The sequence below is a fragment of the Parasteatoda tepidariorum genome, chromosome 1, assembly GCF_982258835.1.
Source record: "Parasteatoda tepidariorum strain Cologne lab strain chromosome 1, Ptep-v5.0, whole genome shotgun sequence".
In the NCBI taxonomy this organism is placed as follows: Eukaryota; Metazoa; Arthropoda; class Arachnida; order Araneae; family Theridiidae; genus Parasteatoda; species Parasteatoda tepidariorum.
In genome coordinates this window covers 45,107,804-45,130,703 of record NC_141755.1, presented here as the reverse complement: position 1 = coordinate 45,130,703, position 22,900 = coordinate 45,107,804, and the positions used below count along the sequence as shown (strand labels likewise).

General features: G+C 30.5%; 1 long non-coding RNA gene across 1 annotated transcript; it reads left to right on the top strand.

Moving 5' to 3' along the window:
* The first annotated feature begins 225 nt into the window (after positions 1 to 225).
* Positions 226 to 22,461, top strand: LOC107436705 (uncharacterized). Its single transcript, XR_001583135.4, has 3 exons — positions 226 to 384; positions 12,307 to 12,439; positions 22,118 to 22,461. It is a non-coding gene; the product is annotated as an uncharacterized LOC107436705 (long non-coding RNA).
* Positions 22,462 to 22,900: the final 439 nt, after the last annotated feature.

The following is a 22,900-nucleotide window of genomic DNA, read 5'->3' as shown; positions in this document are numbered from 1 at the left end:
AGCTGGGATAGATGACAACAGAAAGTAGAGTTTTATTTTCTTTGCATAGTTTTACCATGATCTTTAAATACACACTTCTTCAAAAATAACATTTCTGCCAATATCGAAGTAAATGTAATACCAAAAGATACGCAACTGTCTTTAATCTGGCTTTTGTCCATCGAAAGTAACCGGCTATTTTGTCTTCCAAGGATTCTTAAAATCTTAATGGCTTGTTTACATCCTCCCATACGACCTTTTTTTAAAAAAAAGAAGCAGCATGCGTAGCTGGAGAACAAGTATTTGTTTTGCTTGAATAAGACGTAACACTTCATATTTTTCGACGGAGATAAATTCTTCTTCTCATTGACTACCTATCAATGGATATTCATGACATTCCACTTGGTAATTCTCATGGACTTTTACGTAAATAGAGTGTTTTAAATATCCATTTAATAAAATGAAATTGCAATTTTTATTTCATATTTTTTTGCTAGCAAAGTTATGTCTAAATTGGTATAAAATTCATAATAATTTTTAAAATGAATAACATTAAATTCATATATTTCAGGCCATGTACGAAATAATCAGAATAACAAAAAACAGTGTATGAAATAAAAAATTATTATATATTTTACCTAAGAATTATTTTTAATAACAAATGCTTATTCGTAACGTATGAAATATGAGAATCGCAAACTCTAATTTTTCTTTAATTATTTTTCTTAAAAATTTCTTGATGGGTTTATGACCTAATAAAAATAGAATTTATTTTATATAATTTATAAATTATATTTATAAAAATAAATTTCTCTTTAATCAGCTTATTTGATTATTGTTTGTAAAATTAAATTAGGAAAAACATCAGAGGAAGGCATGAAGGTTGAACTCAAATATCAGTGTAGGGAATACCGGGCAATGGCCCATAAACTTAAAAAAATCAGTTAAAAGGTATTTTAGGGTAATGAACCTTTGCTTTCAAAATATCATTGTGGAGAATATCGGGAAAGTGAATGCCTAGCAGTTGGTTCACACTTCCGTGAAGTGTTATTATACTGCTTAATCTGATCATTATTAATAATGTATGACTGTTACTAAAAATTCAAGGTTTTTTTCAAACTAAAACAAAATAAAATATGAACTTACTTGTTGCATAAAGAAAATACTTCCAACTAATACTATTAAATCATAATCAATCTTGGCAATGTTAGAAATCTTTAAATCATTTAATAACTTTGGCAGTTAGTTTTCGGTACTCTAAAAAGTGAGATTTCTAACTCTTTCGGGGAACTGATTTTAATTAAATATATTAGAATAATATAATCAAATAGAACATTAAATGAAAATTAAAATAATTTGCAATCTAGGAAAACTATTCCTCTACTTTCTTTTCAAATACATAAGCAGCTTTTTAAAAATTTTGATTGCAGCGTTTCAACAGTAAAACATTTAAAAAAAAATTTATTATTATTATTTTAATTTGATTACCAGATGCTGTTTCCCTTCGTACAATAGCAAATCAATTATAACCAAAATATATCGGATAGACACTGCGAAATATTTTAACTGAAAGAATTTTGTAATTAGCGTGGTAGGTTTAATCATATCTTTTGTTTAAATTAATTTGTTGTAAAAAAAATCTGGTTGTGTTTAAAGCGTGAATGAATAATGCTACAAGTAGCACCACTGAGATTTAACCAACACTTTTTTTCGAAGTTTCTTTCAGTCCTACTAATCACAAAGGAGCCATCTAGCAGAAACGACTAAAAGTTACTTTATACTACTGCTTTGAAGAGAACAAACTTTAAAATTTATAACTCAATGTCTCTGCCATATTTTCGTTTACTTCAGTTTATATTCTGTAAATGAAACGATTATATTTAAAGTTAAAAGATTAAGCATTTTTCTGAGTACTTTCAATAAAAAATTATTGTATCAAGATAAATTGCGTGAATTTTGTGACCTAAAGTCAATCAAACATACAAAATTATTATCTGATCATTTCTTCAATGGCATTAACAAATTAGTATTGTATTACTGAGTATTTAAGCCTATTATCGTAACGGATCACTTTACATATTTTGTCAAAAAAAGTTGCCTTTGAATAGGTTTTGGTTTTGAAAAAAAAAATGCGTTGGCTTTTTCTTTTCTCTAGCTTTAGTGTGAAGCTCTGTGGCTCTCAACGCAAAGCTTTGTAGATAGTCTTAAACAAATTCTTTTCTCATAAAGTTTTAGCTACTCATTAGATTGCTTAATCGAATAAAAGTGTATCAATTTGAAATAACTAGACTAAAAGCAAAATTATAAATTTGAAAGCATAAACTGTCAACATTTTTTTATGTAAAACATTTTAGTTAATTACAAAGCATCAGTTTTAAAAATTTTGTGGTTGTTTATATGCAGCACTTTGTTGAAAAATCTTCGCATAGCAAAAGAAATAGATTAGAGATTGTTTTGGTTGAAAAAAATGGAAAAACCTTTGATTGGAAAATTAAACTTTTGAGCGGAAATTTTCTTTTTTACACCTTATTGGCAGATTTAGTAATGTTTTACCCAGTTTAAATGTGAGTCGCAATAGCAGCTCAAAGGTTAAGTCACTAAACTGTCATTTTTTATTTTATTTTATTTTATAACCGTCGTTGAACAGCCGACCCAATTTTTGGGTTTACGACTACTAATGTTCAACTCCGTAGCCTTGTAATTTTGAACACTATCCAGAAGACAAGGGAACTCCTAGATCAAGTATTGGGAGGAATTTTGCTTTCGTGGAGGACTTTTTGATGGAACTAACCCGCATTGGCGTTGCATGGAGAGGAAGACCACGAGAACTTCCCACTGTTAGCCTGACTGCAAGAAGACTCTAACCCATGCTCCGTCTACCACTGAGGATATTTAACGTCAGCACTGTGGTCGGTGCAAGCCGGATGCGGAATTTGTATCGACCAGCCATCGCCGGGATCGAACCTCTGTTCACCTCATTGGAAGGCGAACGCTCAATCCCCTGAGCCATCGCGACTAAACTGTCCTTGTGAAGATCCCCAGCTGTGTCTTGAAGACCACCCAATTTCAGTTCGATGGATACTAACTTGTATGGGAAGTAAAGGCAACTTGCGGAAATGCTGATCACATCGGCTCAATCAGGCCTTTGGTCATGATATTGTGGAGCCTTAGCCTCCAGGACTCCTCTGACTCACACTGTTTCGGAATGCTTACTTTTAAGCCCATGTGTAAATTTCAAGCATCTTAGAAATATTTTATCTTTTTTTCGGATTTACGGAATCTTGTTCGATTATTTCCTTAACGAATTATTTACTTAGAATTATTATTGATAAAGCTAAAATAATTCCAATTTTATTTTTAATTTCATAGTACTTTTTTGTCTTCCCCTATGGCTTTCTTATTAAATTAAAAAAAAACATGTTTTTAGTATTTCATTTTATCGTAATTAAATTGTATTCTGTATCTTTTGGCATAATGCTTTTGCTCGAGACCAACTCATGATAGTAAATATTTGCAAAAATCAAGCAATTTTCTCTTGTAAGACTTTGTAATTCTTTCAAGAATTCTTACAAGAATTTTGTAATTCTTGTAAGAATTCTTGTAATTCTCTTATGAGGGTCCATAAAAAATCTTCTTCCACAGTATATATATATATTAAAATTGCGCCAAATGGGTACTTGTACTCCAAGGAGAAGAAGACCTCCCATACCCACGCATGTGATCTACAACGTCAGTGCCAGCTAATATTTATCAGCAAAATGGTGTATTAAAACTTACAAAAGTTAGAATACATAAGTTAGAATGCTAGCTTATTTTTTTACTGTAATTCAATTAGTACGAGTAGCTATTACCAAAATTATTTATGCATCATTGGCGTCAATAGAAGTACGGCAATTTTTTACGGTTTCCCTTAATGAATAAGTACCTTTTCTTCATTAACTGTTTTAGCAAATTAATTTTTTTAAATTTGAATAAAAACCTCTTAACAAAATTAATTAGGCACCATTGGCGTCAATAATAGTATGGAGACTTTTTACTTTTCACCCAAACTAATTATTACTATTTCTCGATTTATAAAGCTTATCAGTACACAACTTACTTTTTTTGAAATTTCAAATACCATCGCTTTAATTTTATATAAACATCATTTTAAATCATAATTTTAAACAAAATTATCATGTGGTTTTAGATAACTTTAAAAATGCTAATTCGTTTACGTAGTCTACCTGAACTAATACTTTCACTTTGATCATTGAATTTATTTTGCCATAACGAATAAAAAATAATTAAATAATAAAGAACGTGTAATGAAATCTTTTTTTGATTAATGAGAGCTATAAGTAAGCTAACAGCACTCATATTATCTTTAAAATATCTGATATAAAAAATCGTCTGCACTCAATTTATATCAATGGCGAGAGCTTTAAGTCAATGAGAATTTTCCATTTTTCAAACGCTTTTCCAGAAAGATTTTATTGAAATTTTGAACGATTTTAAAGATCGAGAGCTGAAATTGCCACTTTCATCGTCCAAATTTTAAGACGTAAAACTCACATAGACAGACAAATTCTTCATTTATTAACGATTTCATACAATGAGCTGCAGGCAAACAGAGCATTTTACAGTTTTACCATATTCTTTATTTAAAAACTGAATATGAATTTTGTTATAAAATTAGCATAAAACTTTCGAAAAAGAAAGGATTAAATAAATTCTCAAAGTAAAGTTTAAAAGCTAAAGCTTGTTTTATCAAGGAAATTTTATGATTTTATGACCTTCTTTATTTATAAGGTAGGCAATATATTTTTGTGAAGAATAAACAAAAGTAATGTAGTACCTTATTAATTATTCAATGAAAATTAGCGTCGTAGCCAAAACTAACGCTTAAACTTGTTTAATGTATAATTGCTTTAGCTACATATTATTTATAATTAGTCTAGACGTTAGAAAACAGTCCATTTGCGAGTCAAAACAAGAAAACAATTCTTATTTATTTCAGAAACCGAAAAATAATCTCAGTTAGAAAAAGAAGGTGACGTTTGTTTGCTTTAAGAAGTTTTGAAATCTTTTGATTACTTAAACAGCGTAGATACGGTGTTCATTTATTTATTTTTTTGTGCTGCTAAACAGACCTAAAAAATGTTATTACCTTTGAAATGAGGTATTATTTCCAGAACACGTAGTTATTGTTATTAAGTACGAAAATTTCTGTTCAAATAGATAAAAAAGAAGCAGAATTTATTACTTATTATCTCATCAGTAATTATTGCCTTACAGCTTAATGTTTGGTTCAGTTTGAAGAATTTTTTTTTTCAATTACTTAGTTTTGTTTATTTGCTAAAATAAGAGTATATTTTGGATGCAAGGTTTTTCATAGTATTTCAGTAAAAAATACTCTTTATTTTTGAAAAAATTATAAAAATTGTATAATTTTTGTAAAATGCATTGTTTTTATACTAAATTGACCATTTCTTCCGGAAGAAAGACATGAATATAATTTTTTTCAAAAAAAGTTTCAGTTTTTTTTCCGACTGATTTTTTCATAAAATTTTTCCTTCCAATATACGCAGTTTTAGGAACAACTTGAACCATTTTTTTACATATTATGAAGGAATTTCTATAGTAATAAATGGAATGTTTCTAGAAAACAAGTGCAATTATCTTCACCTATGAGTTTATGAAATATATAACTGAGTTGATGGTTTATATTCTTCAAATACCGTTTGCAACTAAGCAAGTGAAAGGACATTTCCCACTGAATTAAAAAATGAGTTCAATAAAGAAAGAAAAAAAATTATTTGCCGGAAAAAACATTTAAAGTGAGACACAAAATATATTTTGAAGGACTAATAACAAAGATCCAAATTCTTTTTTAAAGATGCGAATAAAAAAATTCTTTTGGGGTGAAGTGATTGAATAAGTCAGTGTTTCACAAACATATGACTTTTGCGTACCCTTCTTAAATTTTTCGTAACGCTGTGTACCACCAATAAAGAAATGAATGCATTTTTTACTATAAAAAAATTGCATGAAAGTTAAAAGTCACAACTGGCTGTTGACACCACTAATTATTAACTGTTAACTGTGTAAAAAATAGCCAATAGAAAAATACGTAATCGTAAATTTTCATGGCTAGCTTTGTTTCTAAATAAAAGTTTTTGAAATTTTCGTTTGTTACAAGATATTTCGCATACTCCGTACCCCGGCTAAACTACTAGCGCGTACTAGCGCGTACCCCGGCTAAACTACTCCCGTACCCCTGGGGGTACGCGTAACACACTTTGGGAAGCACTGGCATAATTGATCCCTTATGTATCCATCTGTTATGAATCAAAATTAATTTGCATATAGAAAAAATCCAGCCAATAATAAGTTTTATAAGAGCTTGATATGTAAAGGCTTTTCTATAGATTGTATTTGACTCAAGATTTGCAGGCAGTTCATCCCAAAATAAATTATGAATATCAGAGTAATAAGGAATGCATGTTTATTGTGGAGTATATTTATATTCATATGTTTTATATATTTTTGCATTCAAAATGTTAACCCTTTCAAATTTAACCTATATCCGACATGAAGTTTATCTTATAACACAATAAATAACGTAATGTATACTTTTTTTAAAATTTTTTTACTGTAGTTAAAATATCATATTTTAGGCTAATTATATGATATTAAATTATTTGAAACATAATTATTGCCCTTATTGCATTATTTGCATGTAATAGGTATAATAATTCTCCAGATTTCATTGAATTTTATCTAATCATGTAGAATTTAATGAAATTAAGAAATGTGATATTGCATAATAAATTGTATTTAAAACGATAGAATGCTGAAATAGTGCCTGGCGTTTTTAGAAGAAATAGGATATATGAGATTTAATTTATACTTTGCCTATTTATTGTATAGAATGTCTGAAGGATTTCCATAGTCATTCTAAGAAATGTTTAAATGTGTGAATGATTAATTCTTTCATGTACTATAAAGGTTTGTCATGAGTCATTTTATAAAATTTCAGGCCATATAGGAAACTTTAATCACTTCAAACTTTGCCGGGCGAAAATGATGAATTTCACAAACTAATGGTGACGTATTATAACATACTTACATATCATAAACTGAAAATAAAATATATTTTGGCGTTGGATAAACTTGACGAATAGATTGTTTCTAAAACCATGCAACGGAATAATTTAGAGCAAGATTAGGAAATTCTATAATCGGACAGAGGCAGCACTTTTAACATTAGTCACTCTACGAAGCATGTAGCTACTTTTACAAAAAGTGGAAATTTCAAACTATTAAGAAAATGGTCTATTTTAATAATGAAGGCATTTCATTTGAAGCATTTCTTAAATATGGTAAATATTACAAGGTCTATTTCCAACATGAAAGTTGTAAGAAATAGGTATGAAATAAAATAACTTTTAGAATATTTTCAAATATACCCTGAATAATACCATATTTATTAAAAAATAACAAAATGTAAAGGACTGCATTTTCGATGTAAAAAAAAGTTGCGATCGGTGTGGAGTGACAGACAATTTTTTAATCGTCAATTGTTTGTATTTATTCACCATGTGCCCAGTAGCGATCATTAATTTTTTATCCTCATAACAAACAACAGTATGAAAAATCATCACTCGTAAACACTAATAACATAAAATTTTTTTAATTGAGTATTTTCATTTAAAATGATATTATGAATTGTTTCAAAATAGTAATAACTTGTCTCTTTGAAGTCATTGATGTTTAAGATTTTATTCGCAGCTATTTCTAAAACTTTTAAAAAAGATCCGAAAGTTTTTGGAAATGTTGCCAATCTTAAGAGGGGGTGGCTGAGGGCTGAAATCTCGCCAAAAACGTAGTGAACTAAAAACATGAAGTTGCTCATCAAAAGAAACATAAAATAGTATAAGAGGCTATTAATAGTGAGTTAGCGTAGCAATTATTGAGATTTGCAATCAAAAACACATTGTGAGGAGGCAACTGTCGGAGTTTCATAAGATTTTCTGGAAAAAAAAGTTTTTTTTTTCCGCAAGAGTCATGCATATGTTGTGCAATCTTTTCTGAAAGTTTTATGCATTTATTTTTTAAAAAAAAAACTTTCGAAGCAAGGAAATAAAATTATAAACATTCGAGAAAAAATTAAAATAAAGAAGAAATCTCTTACTTTCTAAAAATATGCTATTGAAAAATCGAATAAAAAGTTCAAAAAGTATTTTTCTTTTAGACTTTGAAACTCACATACGAATTCCCAAATAATGGGTAAGCATGAGATCCATAAATAAGTGTTCCGGAAAAAAAAATGTTACTAAGAAATTTTGTTTGGGCAGTAAATTATTTGATTGCCCTGCACAACAAATGTTTATAAATTAGAGTAATTTAATTAACGTAATATTTCTTTCGAAATTTGAACTACGCATATAGCGCACAAAAAAAGGAAAAAAAAACACCTTGAATATCTTTTCATCTACTGATTTGTTATTCACGTATTGCAACTCAATCCTAATGGTTCGAAGGCCTAAGCTTAAAGATGATAACCAACATAAGTAGCCATCACCCTTATGTAGGAATTTGGACTGATTCATGATGGTCAAACATAAGAATGGTAACTTTTTTGATGGTTTGTTCTTGTTAAACCATCAGAAATTTCCATCATAGTTTCTTAGAGATCAAATGTTGGAACGATCATAAACAACCATCATCTCAATGTAGGAATTCGGACCAATTTATGATAGGCCAACATACAAACTGTTTTGATGCTATATTCCTGAGAACCAACAAGAATTCCCATTAAACCACCATGGAAATGTATAGTTGATAACATCATGAATCATCACGGATTGTTGGTTCATGAGAGTCAAACTTCTCTTGAAGGAAAATTATCATAGTATTAAAGTAGCATTTTCCATCATGGAATGATGGAAGTTTGCTGGCATATCAAGGACCATGATAGCACAATGGAAAATGTTGGACAACCATCAAATGATGTTGGATCATCATGAATTTCACTGAAACCAACGTAAGCCATCAAAATGATTTGATGGGACCATTAAGAATTTTGATTTGGGTAACAGTATGATAATAAAAACCATATTTTATTGCTGATTTTACCAAAAAGTCATTGCTAAAGCGTTTCGGCAATAATTATCGTACTTTTTGGTATTCTCGTAGATCCAGAAACATAGTAAATTTTATCATATTCTGGTTGTTTTGACCATGCTTTTTTTTTTCTCAGAGTAATAAATCTGATCTAAATACGAAAAGCTAGGATTAATCCAAGTACTTTGACACCTAAACTTAAAACATTTCAAGACTTGATTTACAGTAAACGATTCATATGTTAATAATATTGAGAAATATCTTTATTAGTATGAAGGTATTTTAATTTATTTTTCATATAATTACATAATTTGAATTTGAATTACGGTTTTAATGCAGTTCCTAATGTTTCGACAAAATCTATCTGCAAGGTATTTTAGTGAATAAGGAACAAAAATAAATTTCTTGGGATGTAATGGTTATAGTTTTAAGAAGATCCTTAAAAAATACATAAAGCCAAATTTTATTGGGGTATTAAAATATTTCAACAATGTACTAAAGGAAATAAAACTCCAAGCAGGGTTTTGCTTTTAGCAAAATACTAAACTGCGTCCAAGTAATCATTTCTTGTTCCAATGATAATAAGTGAAAAGAAACATAACATTTAAAATCCTAACTATTCTCCATAAAACAGAAGTCATCAAATGCTATGAAAGAAGGGCATTGAGGGGTATTGATTTCACTTATCTTTTCACCATTTTTATTTGTTGATTGAAGCAGTTTTAAACGAAATGTTCCTGGAATTATTTCTGAAGTCCCGGAGGAACAATTAGTGGAAAGGGTATTGTACTTATAAATAGTGAAAATGAAGGTATTTTAAGTTTCTAAATAACTCGCGTTACTCATTCTCACAGATAGTAAAATTCTTTATTATGCAAAGAGTGATACAAAATAATTATCACAACATTCAATGAAATTCCAAATCACTTTTTTTGATACGTAGAAAGCGTCTTTTAGCTTCCATAAAATGTTTAATAACTCAAAGATTTTTTAAAAAAATAGCATTACACAATATGAAAATTTTGAAACTCTAATAAATGCTTTGTTTAGTCTATGTGATATTTTACTTATTAATAGAAACCGATTACTACACTGCAAAAAAGGATTTCTCGAAATTGGGCAAAATTGCATCAAAATAGTTCCGAAACAAATACAGTCGAACTTGAAAACCCTGTGTATACTTTGTCTATGTAAAGAACTCCCCTAGCCACTTGTCTCAAATAGTGGCGGTGACTATGGTTACGAGGTTTAACTATTTCAAGTAGAAGTGTTAAGACAAGTTTTGCCTCGGGCCGGCGAGAGAAAGGGAAGCAGGGGAGAAAGAAACTCCTCTCTTTGAAATGGGCTGCTTCATGGTTCCATAGCAGCAGACGGCCTTAGACTTTGTGGCGAGGGGAGTTCTTTCTATTGACAAACTATATTCATTATTGAGTACAGTGACGTGCTCAAAATTGTGTCAGTTCTAAAAATTCGTCTTTATTTGCAAATTAACATCGCGACGAGGAAGAAAAGGGTTGATTACCGATCGGAAGACATTCTTTGTGAAATAAAGTGGGAATGAAGGTTAGTGGAGTATAATTTTATCCAATTAGATTTTCTTTTCGAATATTTGATAGCAACGAAACTCATAAAATTTGTGACATTTGAGGATGATGTGCCACTTTGTCAATTTTGAGCACACCACTGTACTCAATAAGGAGTACATGGGTTTTCAAATTCGACTATATTTGTTTCGGAATTATTTTGAGAAGCCTTTTTTTTTTTACAGTGATACGCTTTGCAGTACATGTGAAATATAGGTGTATATGTAGGTGTTTGTATAATACACTGGTGTGCGAAAATTAAGGACGAAGTGGTCTTTCGAATGTAAGTTTGAACAACAGTGTTGAAAATCAATAAAAATCATACCATAGGATCCTCAAAATGTAAGAATATGGGAAAGTAAATAAATTGCAAAAATAATGTAATCCATAGAAACAATAAGGAACTTTATTGAAATACAGGCTTAAAACACAATTGCACAAATGACCAAAAAGTAAATGTTACACAGAAATGGCAAGGAAGCCTTTAGTATAGGATAGGATCATCGCTGTCTGCTATGCAGGATTGACATCGTTTGCCTATGCTAAGGACCAGGATGTTAAGAAGCTTTTGAGGAACTGCTGCCTATTCCTGTTGTCGTGCCAATCACATCTGCGGAATTGTTGCAAGCGTCTCCTTAGAGTGTCCCTCACGTGTTTAATCGGATTAAAATCTGGGCACCTCACATGCCACTTCACGCGTGCAATATCTTTACTCTCCAACAGTTTTGTGACAGTCACTGTGCGATGAGATGTAGCATTATCGTCCATAAAATCGGTCTTTTTCGGTGGTCTTAGAAGAGTTATTGCGTGTCACTCGCTCTCTCTAGATGTGTATGCGTCCGGAATAACTGGTCAGACTAAATCTGCTCTCATCCGTAAAGAGTTCTCGACCTTATTGCGCATCTGTTCAGTTGTCACCACATTAAACGGCGTTTCCGGTGAACTGGCGCTAATGGAGCACGTAATTCTATTGCAATTTAAAGAAAGAAAAAGCGTTTAATGTATTTCCTGTGGAAGGCTCAGCTTGGCGACATATATTTTTACTGACTTGGCGACAAATTAAGCAACAAGCTTATATTTCTGGAGTTCAGGTTTCAAAGAAATACGGAACTTAAGTTTACAAAGAATCGTCTAGAATAGCTGCGAAAATTCCATGATTTCATCACCAAGCCTATATAAATACGAGTGATCTCTCTGTAAAGAGATTAGTTTGCAGCTAGATTCTTGTTATTCTTTCTGCTGCATTACTCTATTAAAGTTGTAATTGTCAGATTTGAGTGCTGTAAATAGTTCTGTTATCTGAAAGATTCAGCTGCTAAAATTTGTAAGTTTTAGGGACTGTTTTATTCGTTTTCAACCAAAACGAACACCCTTTACTCAGTATAATATGTTTGTTTTTTACTGTAAAAATATAATTCTCCATAATGTAGAAAATATTAACTTATTTTATATAGATTCTCTTTATAACTTAATAAGTTTTCAGTTCAAACAGAGTTTAATTTTTACGCATTAGTTCAATATAAATTCGATGAATTGCTTAGTTTTAAGTAACTATTTAACTGCATCTTATTAAACGTTTGCCGTCGTTGTTAAAAACGCAGTCATTTATCTCACCATTCTAACTTTTTCTTTTCAGTATTGCTCCGTCAACTTCCAGGAATTGATTAATAAACGAAGAAGATCATTTATCTCCAGGGACATTATTTATCCAGTGACTCATGCAGCAGCTTTAATGACTTCAGTAATTTCGGATTAATACTGGGAAATAGGTAAAGAACTTAATGAAGAGACATTTATAATCATTCATTTAGTTTCCTGAGACTGATACATCACACAGTTCGCATGAATGAATACTTTTTTTTGTTTTATTTTATTTTAAGTACCTCTCTTAAAGGTTTTGCAAATTTAAAATTCCGTTTAGTTCATCTTTTTCGTTACTATAGTTTATAAGTTGATAGTTTACTTGTATTTATTGATGCCTTTCAAGTTTTAAATTTAATCACGGAACAAAAAACTAAATGAGATTCATTTAATCGTATTTTCGCCTCTTTAATACCTGGTTTGAGATTAAAATGAGTAATTAAAATAAATAGATGTATGCCTAAAGGTAAAATAAATTTTACTTACATTTTGTAATTTTATTTATTATGATAAGAATGATGAATGAGAGGAAGATTAGATTTCACCTTCTATTAACCCAATACTATGCATGCAAGTCGTGTCATAAATATTTTATTTTATACCCTTGAACAGCCGACCAAATTTTGAGTTAAAGAACTTTGAGTTATTGAATTTGAGTTGATGAATTTTGAGTTATTGAACGATCAATGTTCAACCTTGTAGCCTTGTATTCTTGAACGCAACCCAGACGACAAGAGATCTCCTGGATCAAGCATTCAGATGAATTAGCTTTGGGGGAGGAATTCTTAATGGGAGTAGTCCACACTTGCATTACAAGGACAGGATAACCACGAAAGCCTCCCATGGTTAGTCCAACCACAAGAGGATTCCAATCCATGATGTACTTACCACTGATGATATATTACATCAGCATTGTGGTCGGTGAGAGCCGGGTGCAGAGCTTGTAAAGACCAGTAAATGCTGGTGATCGAACCTGGATCACTTCGTTGGGAGACGAGCTCTCTATTACCTGATCCATCACTGCTCGTCACTATGGTGAATATTTGTATCAAATAAGTGCGTGGTCGACAAACGATATTCCATGTAAAATTTCGCTATTCTAGAAAATGGTTTAACAGGGTGACCCGTAAATATTGATAAAAAGGTTAAGAGGAGTTTGGGCAATTCAAATGGATGAACATTTCATAGCAACATGACAGGCAGTGTTATCGAACGCTGCTAAGAACGATTCCTTATTATGAACATATTGATCGCGCGTCTATAAACCGATATTTCGTCCAAAATATCATAATTTTAGTTTCTCTAATAATTCTTGTTAAAAATTTCATTCAAATAGGTGCAGAAATAACTGATTCGGCAAATAATTTGATAAGCTAGCTACAATATTCAATTACGCCGACCGGCCTGTGTAGGAAGCAGGAAACTGTCCTTGCATCAGAAAGGGTCTTGGTTTTGAATCCCGGGCAAGAAATGGATGTTCTTTCCTTCTCTGTACTATCTGTCCTCACTGTGGGAGCGATGTTGACCCACCTAATATGGTACCCCTGAAAGAGAGGTCAACAAAATCGCCCTGTAATTACGATAAAACAGCTAATTATGGACCCACTTCAATGCAAATTTTTGACAAAAATTATAAGAAAACATAAAATTAAGATTTTTTACGTCACATAACAGCTACGCAATGGGCTATTGGTGATGGTCTAGAAAACATCCCTTGGGATGATCCTAAGACATACGATCACATTTTTGATCCTTTGTATAGGAGTTTGCTCCCCGCTTTGGCAGTCCTATGACCTGCAAGCGAAGTCGAGTACTTGTAGAACAGTTGAAACATGATCGATACTACTCACCCACGGTTCCTTTGCTAGCTGATCGAAGTGGTCACCCACCCGCTCACTGACTACAGCCAGAGATGCTTGATTTCGGAGTTCTACTAGAAATCACGTATTCAACTACATTCCTTTGTTTTTCCCAACCTTCTCTTTTAGTTTATATAATGCGTTTCAAACGAATTAAGCCACTATGGTTTTGTGTCGTGAATTCACATTAAATAAACCAATAAGAACGAAATCTGTTCATTAAGAAAGTGTATAAACAAATACATATATAAGAAGAGTAACTCACCTTCCGCCCCTCCTTAACAAGAAAAAATACTAAATGTGTGGAAAAGTGGCGAAAAAGTGTTCCATCGAAATAAAGCCACTTGTTTAAAAAGTCAATATATCTACCATATTTATATATGGCATAAAATATACAGAGTTGCATACCATTTACCAATTTCCGGAAAGAAGTTGCGTCAATATTTTCTAAGGTTTCAATGATTGCAGGCCTCAATTTTGTCCCAGATTGAAGGAATATATTGCCCTTCCGAAGAAAGCTCCTCATGTTTTCTTAGGATTGAGATCAGGGGAAAATGAAGGGCGTTCGACATCATGCAACTTACAATCCAAAAATCATACCCGTGAAGATTTTGCAACGTGAATGGAGGCATTATTCTGCTGGAAAATACACAATGGGTCGCAAGTTATCTCCGCGAATGGTAATAAATGGGATTCAAAGCATTTTGTTGGTGTCCTGTAAACTTTATGGGAGAAAAGCCGTATTAAATTAACCACCATAACTTGAGCATTTCCATGACATTTATAAGCCTTCATTTTTCTGTGTAATGGAGAAGAAACCCACTTTTCATGCCATGCTAAGGAAAAACTTATGGGGGACTTGATTTTTAAAAAAAATTCCTTTGCTTGTGGATTGCATTTAACACGGAATACTGTTTAACTCTTTTATATTACAAGTTGGCGGGAACAGCCGGGCTGGTAGGGCGTTGGGACCATATTCAAGAGGTCGTGAGTTCAATCCCCGCTGGCCGAAGACTCCCCGTGTAGTAAATGGTGACTGGTGCGCGTTAAATCTGTTGGGTTACAAATACCTCTATGTTCCCATACAAAATCACTCCTCTGCGGTCATTGAATTTTAGATTCATCGTTCTCTTTTTCAGGTTAAAATTACTACATGTGGCTGAATGAATGATTGGGCTCACCCCATAAACGGGCTGTGACGTGTGTGTGGCCAAATTCATATTTCATTTTTGGCAATGGTGCCACTGCAAAACAAGAAACTTACTCTCTGCCTTAAATTTAAAATTGCAAATTGTTTGTACGATACATAAAACGAAACAGTAATTGTGAAAAAAACAAGAAATCTTCTTTAAAGCACAGCAAAGTAGCCAATCAAAAGGCTTTGATTATCGATTCTACTTTTTCTCCAAGCTGCATGGCTACCAAACATTAAAAAAAAGTAGTAGAAACCCATTTACTACCATTTGCCGACATAAAGGGTGATTTAAACTGCAGTTCCCAGTAAGGCAATGCCCAATTTCATATTGCAAAATCGTCACAGATATGGTTTCTGGATAGTAGTTCATAGAACTGCCTGTTTTTTTCCCCTGATCTCAATTACAAGAAAACGTGAGAGGGTCTCCTCAGTAGGGCAATATATTTCAAAAACCGACAGTTTCAGTCTGGGGAAGAATTGAAGCCTGCCATCTTTAAAACCTGGGATAATATCGATGCAACTGTCCTGCAGGGATTAGTAAATGGTGTGCAACATTGTATATTTCATGTCATATTCGTGGGGCAATTCTTTCTTCTGCCTTTTTGCGCAATCAATATTTTTCCTGCTCAGGAGGGGCAAAAGACGAGTTATTCCAAATGAATATGCATTTGTAAATGCACTTTCTTTATGTACAGTGGGCTTTAAAAAATTTAAAATCTTGAACAACTTTTGATCTAAGAATCGGATTTTCAGGTACAAGGACTCAATCTAATGGTTTGAGAATGTGACCGCCTATATGTTAATTATTTAGTTCAAGCAATATTTTAAGTTACAAAATTAGACACAAAAACGCATTTTCTTTGAATAAATAAGCTATTTAGAAAAGAATTGTAGACTTTTAAAATATAGGAAGTAGATCCATTTAGGAAAATGTGGTCTCAATAATTTCGACAGGAGAACATGTAGTAAGTTTAGCCCTTTTTTGTTAATTTTTCGTTTTCAGTATTTCTCTATATCTCTGGAACAAATAAAGAGAATCAAACACAATTTTGGTGCACTATCATAAAACTACCATTACAAACTAATTATTTTTCATAATCCTTTACTATTTTTTTATTATTTAATTTTATAATGGATAAAAAAAAAGTTTAAATTGAAAGGTATATAAAATTTGATTTCAAACTATGTAATGTTATTTAACAAAAATAAAATAAAAATAAAATAAAAAATAAATAAATTAATAAAAGTCATCAACCAAACATTTTCCGAGTCATTAAATTTCAAAGAAATAAAACTTTTAAACATTCATATTTAAGTCTTTCACATCAGAAAAAGATAAAAAAATGATCACGGAGTTCAGTTTTTTTTAGCATACAAAACTCATAAAATTTTATGGTACGGCAAACAGTTTAACGTTAAGTTTACGTTTACATGAATCAAATGATGCATCAAATTTTTAATGCATTAACTTTACTTTTTTTTAAAAAAAAATGCATTTACGTAACTAGATTGGAGAAAATAAAACTTGCAAGATATTATTTTATGTCAGAAAAACTTTCGATATGCAAAAATTACAGTGTTTGAGGATTGATACTGTTTTTTTCCTTCTTTTTTCAAAAACATAATCTAATTTGCTAAACGATGTGTACCTTATTTTAATCTTTCAATTTGGGTACAACGCCGTTGTTTCCTGACTAAGAAACATACTAAAAGTAAATTTCTTAGTTTACATCACAATAAAATAAAATTTCGAATAAAAATTTGTACTTTTGCATTAATTTATAAAACAAAGGCTTATAATAGTAAGTTAAAGTTTTTTTAGAAATATAAATCTATAATAAAAAATTAGAAAACTTTCAAGGTTGAATTGATATAATTGCTTGTAGTAAAAAAACCATGCTTTCTTTATTTCATTAAAATATCATTTTTTAACAAATAAAATAGGAATCTGGAAAAAAATTCGATATTGAGTTGAATTTAAAACTTAATTTTACCATACGTAGAATTTTAAATATGGGAATTTAGATTTTTAAATTAAAGGAAAAGTCTTTAATCAAAATGCTTTTTAAATATTTTTTGTTAAAAACTAATAAAATATTTCTTATTTAAAGAATGGTTGTAAAGTAGAAATGGTGTTAGGTTCATTTTCTAAGATACTTGCACATTTCGTATCCCTCTTCTTTAAATTATTTTAACTGCTGAAGGAAAGTTCCAGTTAATTTAAAGTATTCAAAGCAATTTATTGCTTGCTTTTAGCAATTGTAGAGGTTTTGGATTTAGTATTTTTAAAATAATGTCTGTGTAGTACAACTAAAACTCGATGTCACTCAAATATTTCTCATTTATTGAATTGCAATTAAACCAATTATTAAATGAAAATAATTTTTAATTGATGTGGGTGTGAAAATTGGTTTACATAATATATAAAACAGTTTATCTCAAAAACTAAGAATATGAGATAATAAAAAATAAAAAATCCAAAAAAGAATTTATAATTGTTTTTCATCAAAAACTGTATTAAATTTTGATTACCTAATTGTTTTATAATAATAGAATAACCATAACCATATGATAATTAAACGAAGTCATGTAATTTTATTAGTTTAATTAATTTCATGAAAAGCAAGTCAATATTCACAAACATAATAATTTGTTTTGTTGAATTTTACTGCATGTAGAGGGTCTTGCTTCCATCTGCAACGATTTTTATTTCTTAACAATAAACAAACATTAAAATTGAAGATTAATTTATTAACACAGATTCAGTTCCTCTAGTCTTTATTAGGATAAAATTAAAATTAATTACTGCAATTATTTAGCTTTAGTTCGAAAACTGTATTCCTAATAATGCTTTACGATTTCTTATTCAATATTTAAATTGCATTTATTGACTGGACACTGTTTAAAAAAAGTAATAACTTATATATATTGTTAATAATATAACTTATTTACTGTAATATAATTTATTTACTGCTAATTAATTGTTTAAGTTTTTATAAGTTCCTATACTAATCTAAGTATTTTTATCACAAAATGTTGTGTAATAAAGTAATTTTATGGAATTATTTTATAATAAAGGAACATAGATTTAGTTTTAAGCCTTTCGTTTGGAATATTAATCGAAATAAAAACGTAATAATAATTATAGAGAATACTAAAAATGGATGATGCATAAATATTGTAGGTAAAAGTATTTAATTTAGGCATAAAGAAACATTTTGCAGGTAAATGATATTTTTATAACTTCTACTTATTCTATACTGGTGGCAATCAATTACGTCTTGATCTTCACATAAGTGAACTGAATCATATCACATTATTGATTTATCCAATTAGGATGCATTAACCGGCCATCATTTTCATCTGAAACTGTATATGGTACCATTTTACATGGATTGGGCTTAAAACAGATGGGAAACGTTGATTTGAGGTAGTTTATTTTTACATATTAAGATTTATTTACATATTAGATTAAGGCAGTTTATTTTTACGTATGAAGAATTTTATTTTATTTTATAACCGTCGTTGAACAGCCGACCCAATTTTTGGGTTTATGACTACTAATGTTCAACCCAGTAGCCTTGTAATTTAAACGCAACCCAGAAGACAAGGGAACTCCCGGGTCAAGTATTTGGAGAAATTTGCCTTAGTGGAGAGGAAAACCGCGAAAACCTCCCACGTTTAGCTTGACGACAAGGGTACTTTAATCCATAATCTGTCCACCATTGAGGATATTTTACGTCAGTACAAGCCGAATGCGGATGTCGTATCGATCAGCCGCCGCAGGGATTCGAACCCGGTTCACCTCATTGGAAGGTGGACGCTCTATTCCCTGAGCTATCACGGCTCAATCTATGAAAATTGTGCTTTTGTTATATTTCTATATGAAATCGTAAGGAAAGATGTTTTATTCATACAATTTGGATGACGAAACTTTTTTTTCCCTCTCATGAAACATGAAATTTATATATTAGTCGCATGAATATTTAAATAATATAGTCTTATAATTATAGTCTTATTTTTTAAAAATCGCAGAAAAATTAACATTTATGATTGTCCCTCTGATGTGGAATTACTCTTTTAAGTGAAAAGAAATTGAAGAAATGCATTAGAATGCATTCACGACACATAGTTTTAGTTTTTTCTGTCCAACAGATGGCAGAACCTACTCTGGTTGGGAGCAAGAACGGCCAGTTCTGCAACCTTCCCAGTGATTCTCTTTGTTAAAATTATTGTGAGGAAGAAAGCTCTGATGCTCTAATTTGCTCTATTACTGTAATCTCCGAATTTTTGTAGATTCTTATTCAAAATTATAAATTTTTATATTATAAATTTGCTCTTGTTTTACTTAAAAATAAAATTGCCTTTTTAAAAAATATTTTTAAAACGCGATTTCAGTTGAGAATTTTTAAGTAAGCTTCGAAAAAGGGATTAGTTGATTGTATAGTTTAGAGACACGAAAGCCTAAAACGGCTACACCGTGCTAAACATTACGTTATTGCATATCCAATATAGCGATCTCAAAGAGTGATTTACACAAAAAAGAGGAAACGCCTCGAAAAGATCCTAGTAATTTAACCTTTGAACTGTACAAACAAACAAATAACATTTGAAATGTACAAAAAGTTTAAACAAAAAAGCATACAAGATGATTCTGTTTAGTCAGGGAAACTTAAAATAGCACGTTTCTTCAATATTTATTCAAACTTTTTTTCTTCCTATTTTCCATTAAATTTTCAAATATATTGTAGAAACGTTCCAGAGGATTTGCAAGTTCTAACGAAAAAAAAGTATTGTGTACCTATTTATAAGACGGTAACGCAACACAAGATAGCGATTTTTGATATAGTTTACAACATTCTCAGGAATTAATTCTTCCAAACTTTCTTATAAAATTGTTTCTAAGAAAGAGTATTCAAGTTGTCAATTTCTTGTTTTATTTGATCTGACTACTAGGATTTTCACTCTTGTGAAAAAGAAGGTCTTTGAGATGAGCGTGAAGATTAAATTAAGACTAGTACAAAAAAAAAAAGAAAAGAATACTCACAGTAACGAAATTTTGAAAATTTGTTTCAAGGATTTCTTTTTTGCTTATTTTTGCTTCATGTAATATAAACCAATCACTCAAATTTATAAAACGTTGTGATTGCAATCAAGATAAAATAATTTTAAGAGAAACAGCTTAGAATTATAGTTTAGAATGAAGACAAAAGCTTTTTAACATTTTAAAAATTTTCACCACTAGCTTAAGGTCAGTGATTGATCGGTTAAATTTGTCAGTGATAGATCTGTCGTGTAATTATTATTGCACCAATCTGACAATTGGTGCAATGATAATTAAAAACACTTGCTTGAGTTTAGGAATTCAGCTTCTGAGAGAAGGTAAAATCCTTTGAATCATTCCAATTTGTAAAATTTATTTTAATATCTACATTGCTCTAAAAAAAATTAAGAAAAAAAAAACAGACCACCCTGATTAACTTTTGTTCGAATGATCTGATCTTCACTTTCTAGGACTCAGTCTTAATGGCTGAAAATAGGGTGACTTCAAATATGATAATTAATAAATGCGCAGACGATATTTTAATTTACGGAAATAGACACAAAAGCGTTCTTTCTCTGAATAAACATATCTTTTTTTCAACGGATTTGGTTTCTTATAGAGTCCCAATAATTTGGTCACGAGAGTGCTCCAAATTTTGGACTCCTTAATGTTAATTTTACTTTTTACGTATTTCGCCAATCACAAGAACTTTTTGAGTGAATTGAAAAATTTTTGCACGCAGCTATAAAATTTGTTTAGCTAAACTTATTCCATGCAAAAATAAATTTTAATAAACATTTATTATTCTTTATTATTTTATTTAAGAAAGGTTAAAGAAATTTTGAGTTGTCAGGCATAAAATTCTTTGCATCATTTAAAAAATGTAATTTTACAAAATACAAAATTGGTGTAAAATTGGTTGAATAGTTCCTGAGAAACTGAATCTCAAAACAGTCAGATATTTAAAATATAATTTCTCAGGCAATATTCAACCGATTTTGCTCAAATTTAATATTTTGCCATGTAAAATTATGTACTTTAAAGTGACGCAAAATTTTTTATTCTTCACAATTCTAACTTTTTCGACTATTATTTAATAAAATAATAAAAGAATTATAAATATTTATTAAGATTTCTTTCCTGCATGGAATTATGCTTGGATGAACAAATTTTATAACTGTGCAAAAAATTTTCAATTCGCTCAGAAAGTTCTCAAGATTGGCGAAATAAGCAAAAAGTAAAATTAAAATCAAGGAATATAAACTTTGAATCCCTCTCTTGAACAAATTATGGGGATTATATTTCCCAGATTGCGGCTATTCGCAATATTTTGGGGTTATAAGTACGAATCCGTTGAAGAAGAAAGGGATGTTTATTGTGAGAAAGTACGTTTTTGTGTCTAATTTTACAATTTAAAATATCATCTGTATTTATTAATTAGCATATCTGAGGTCACCCCATTGAACCATTAAGATTGATTCCTAGAACGTAAAGATCCGAACATTATGATCAAAAGATATTAAAAACGGACCGGTTTTTATTTTGCACACTGTACCTCACTTTAGTTTCATCAATTTATACTTTTATTCATTCTAATCATTTTTTTCAAGTCATTTTTTTATCTATCTACTTTAGAGTGATTTGCTTTTACTTGTAACATTTTGTTTCCATTGAAACACAAAAATCAATTTCACCTTGAATTTGATAGCATGCATTAAGAAGAGGAAACTGAATGAATTGATTGACGGTATCACAAGCAAAAGGAGTCCATTGAAAGTGTGAAACGCAAGTAAAGTAATGACAGTTACAAAAAGAAGTCTTTTGTTCACTCTCATATAAATTGTTTGGATCATCATTAATCCTCATTTCTGGGTCATGAAACAGAAATGAAGTTTAAGAAAACAGCCAAGATAATTCTGATAAAAAAAAATTATCAATCAATCTTTCATCCAAAGGGTGCACCATTTCAGCTTCTTCATAAAAAAGGGAATTTTGATGTTTTATGCAAAAAAGCCATTCAATTTTGACTTGTTTTAAAAGGAAGAGAATAAAAATGTGTCTCTTTTCCTTATTTATTTATTTACTTCAAAAAAAAAAATAAAATTCATGAATACTATTTCATTCAATTATTATTTCAAATATTACTTTTGTTTTGCTGTGTTGAAATATGAAAGTTTTTTTACACTTTCTTAAAGAACTTCTCTTTTAACTGCACTGTTAAAAATGAGAGAAACAAGAATCTTCGTTCAATTATAAAAGATTAAACTAACACATGAACGAGTTTCTTGTTAACAGAGATACAGAAGCTTGTTTCTTTCTGTACATTCATCAAAAAGGACTTTCTTTTTGAGATTTCAATGCATTGTTATTGATTACATGAGTAAGTAGTTTTCCAAATGGTTTAGTGGGTTGAGTCTTCGCCTTTGCCGGCACAGACCGGGGCTCAATTTCCCATGTAAAAAACTGGGTGTCTGATGCATTGTCTCAGATT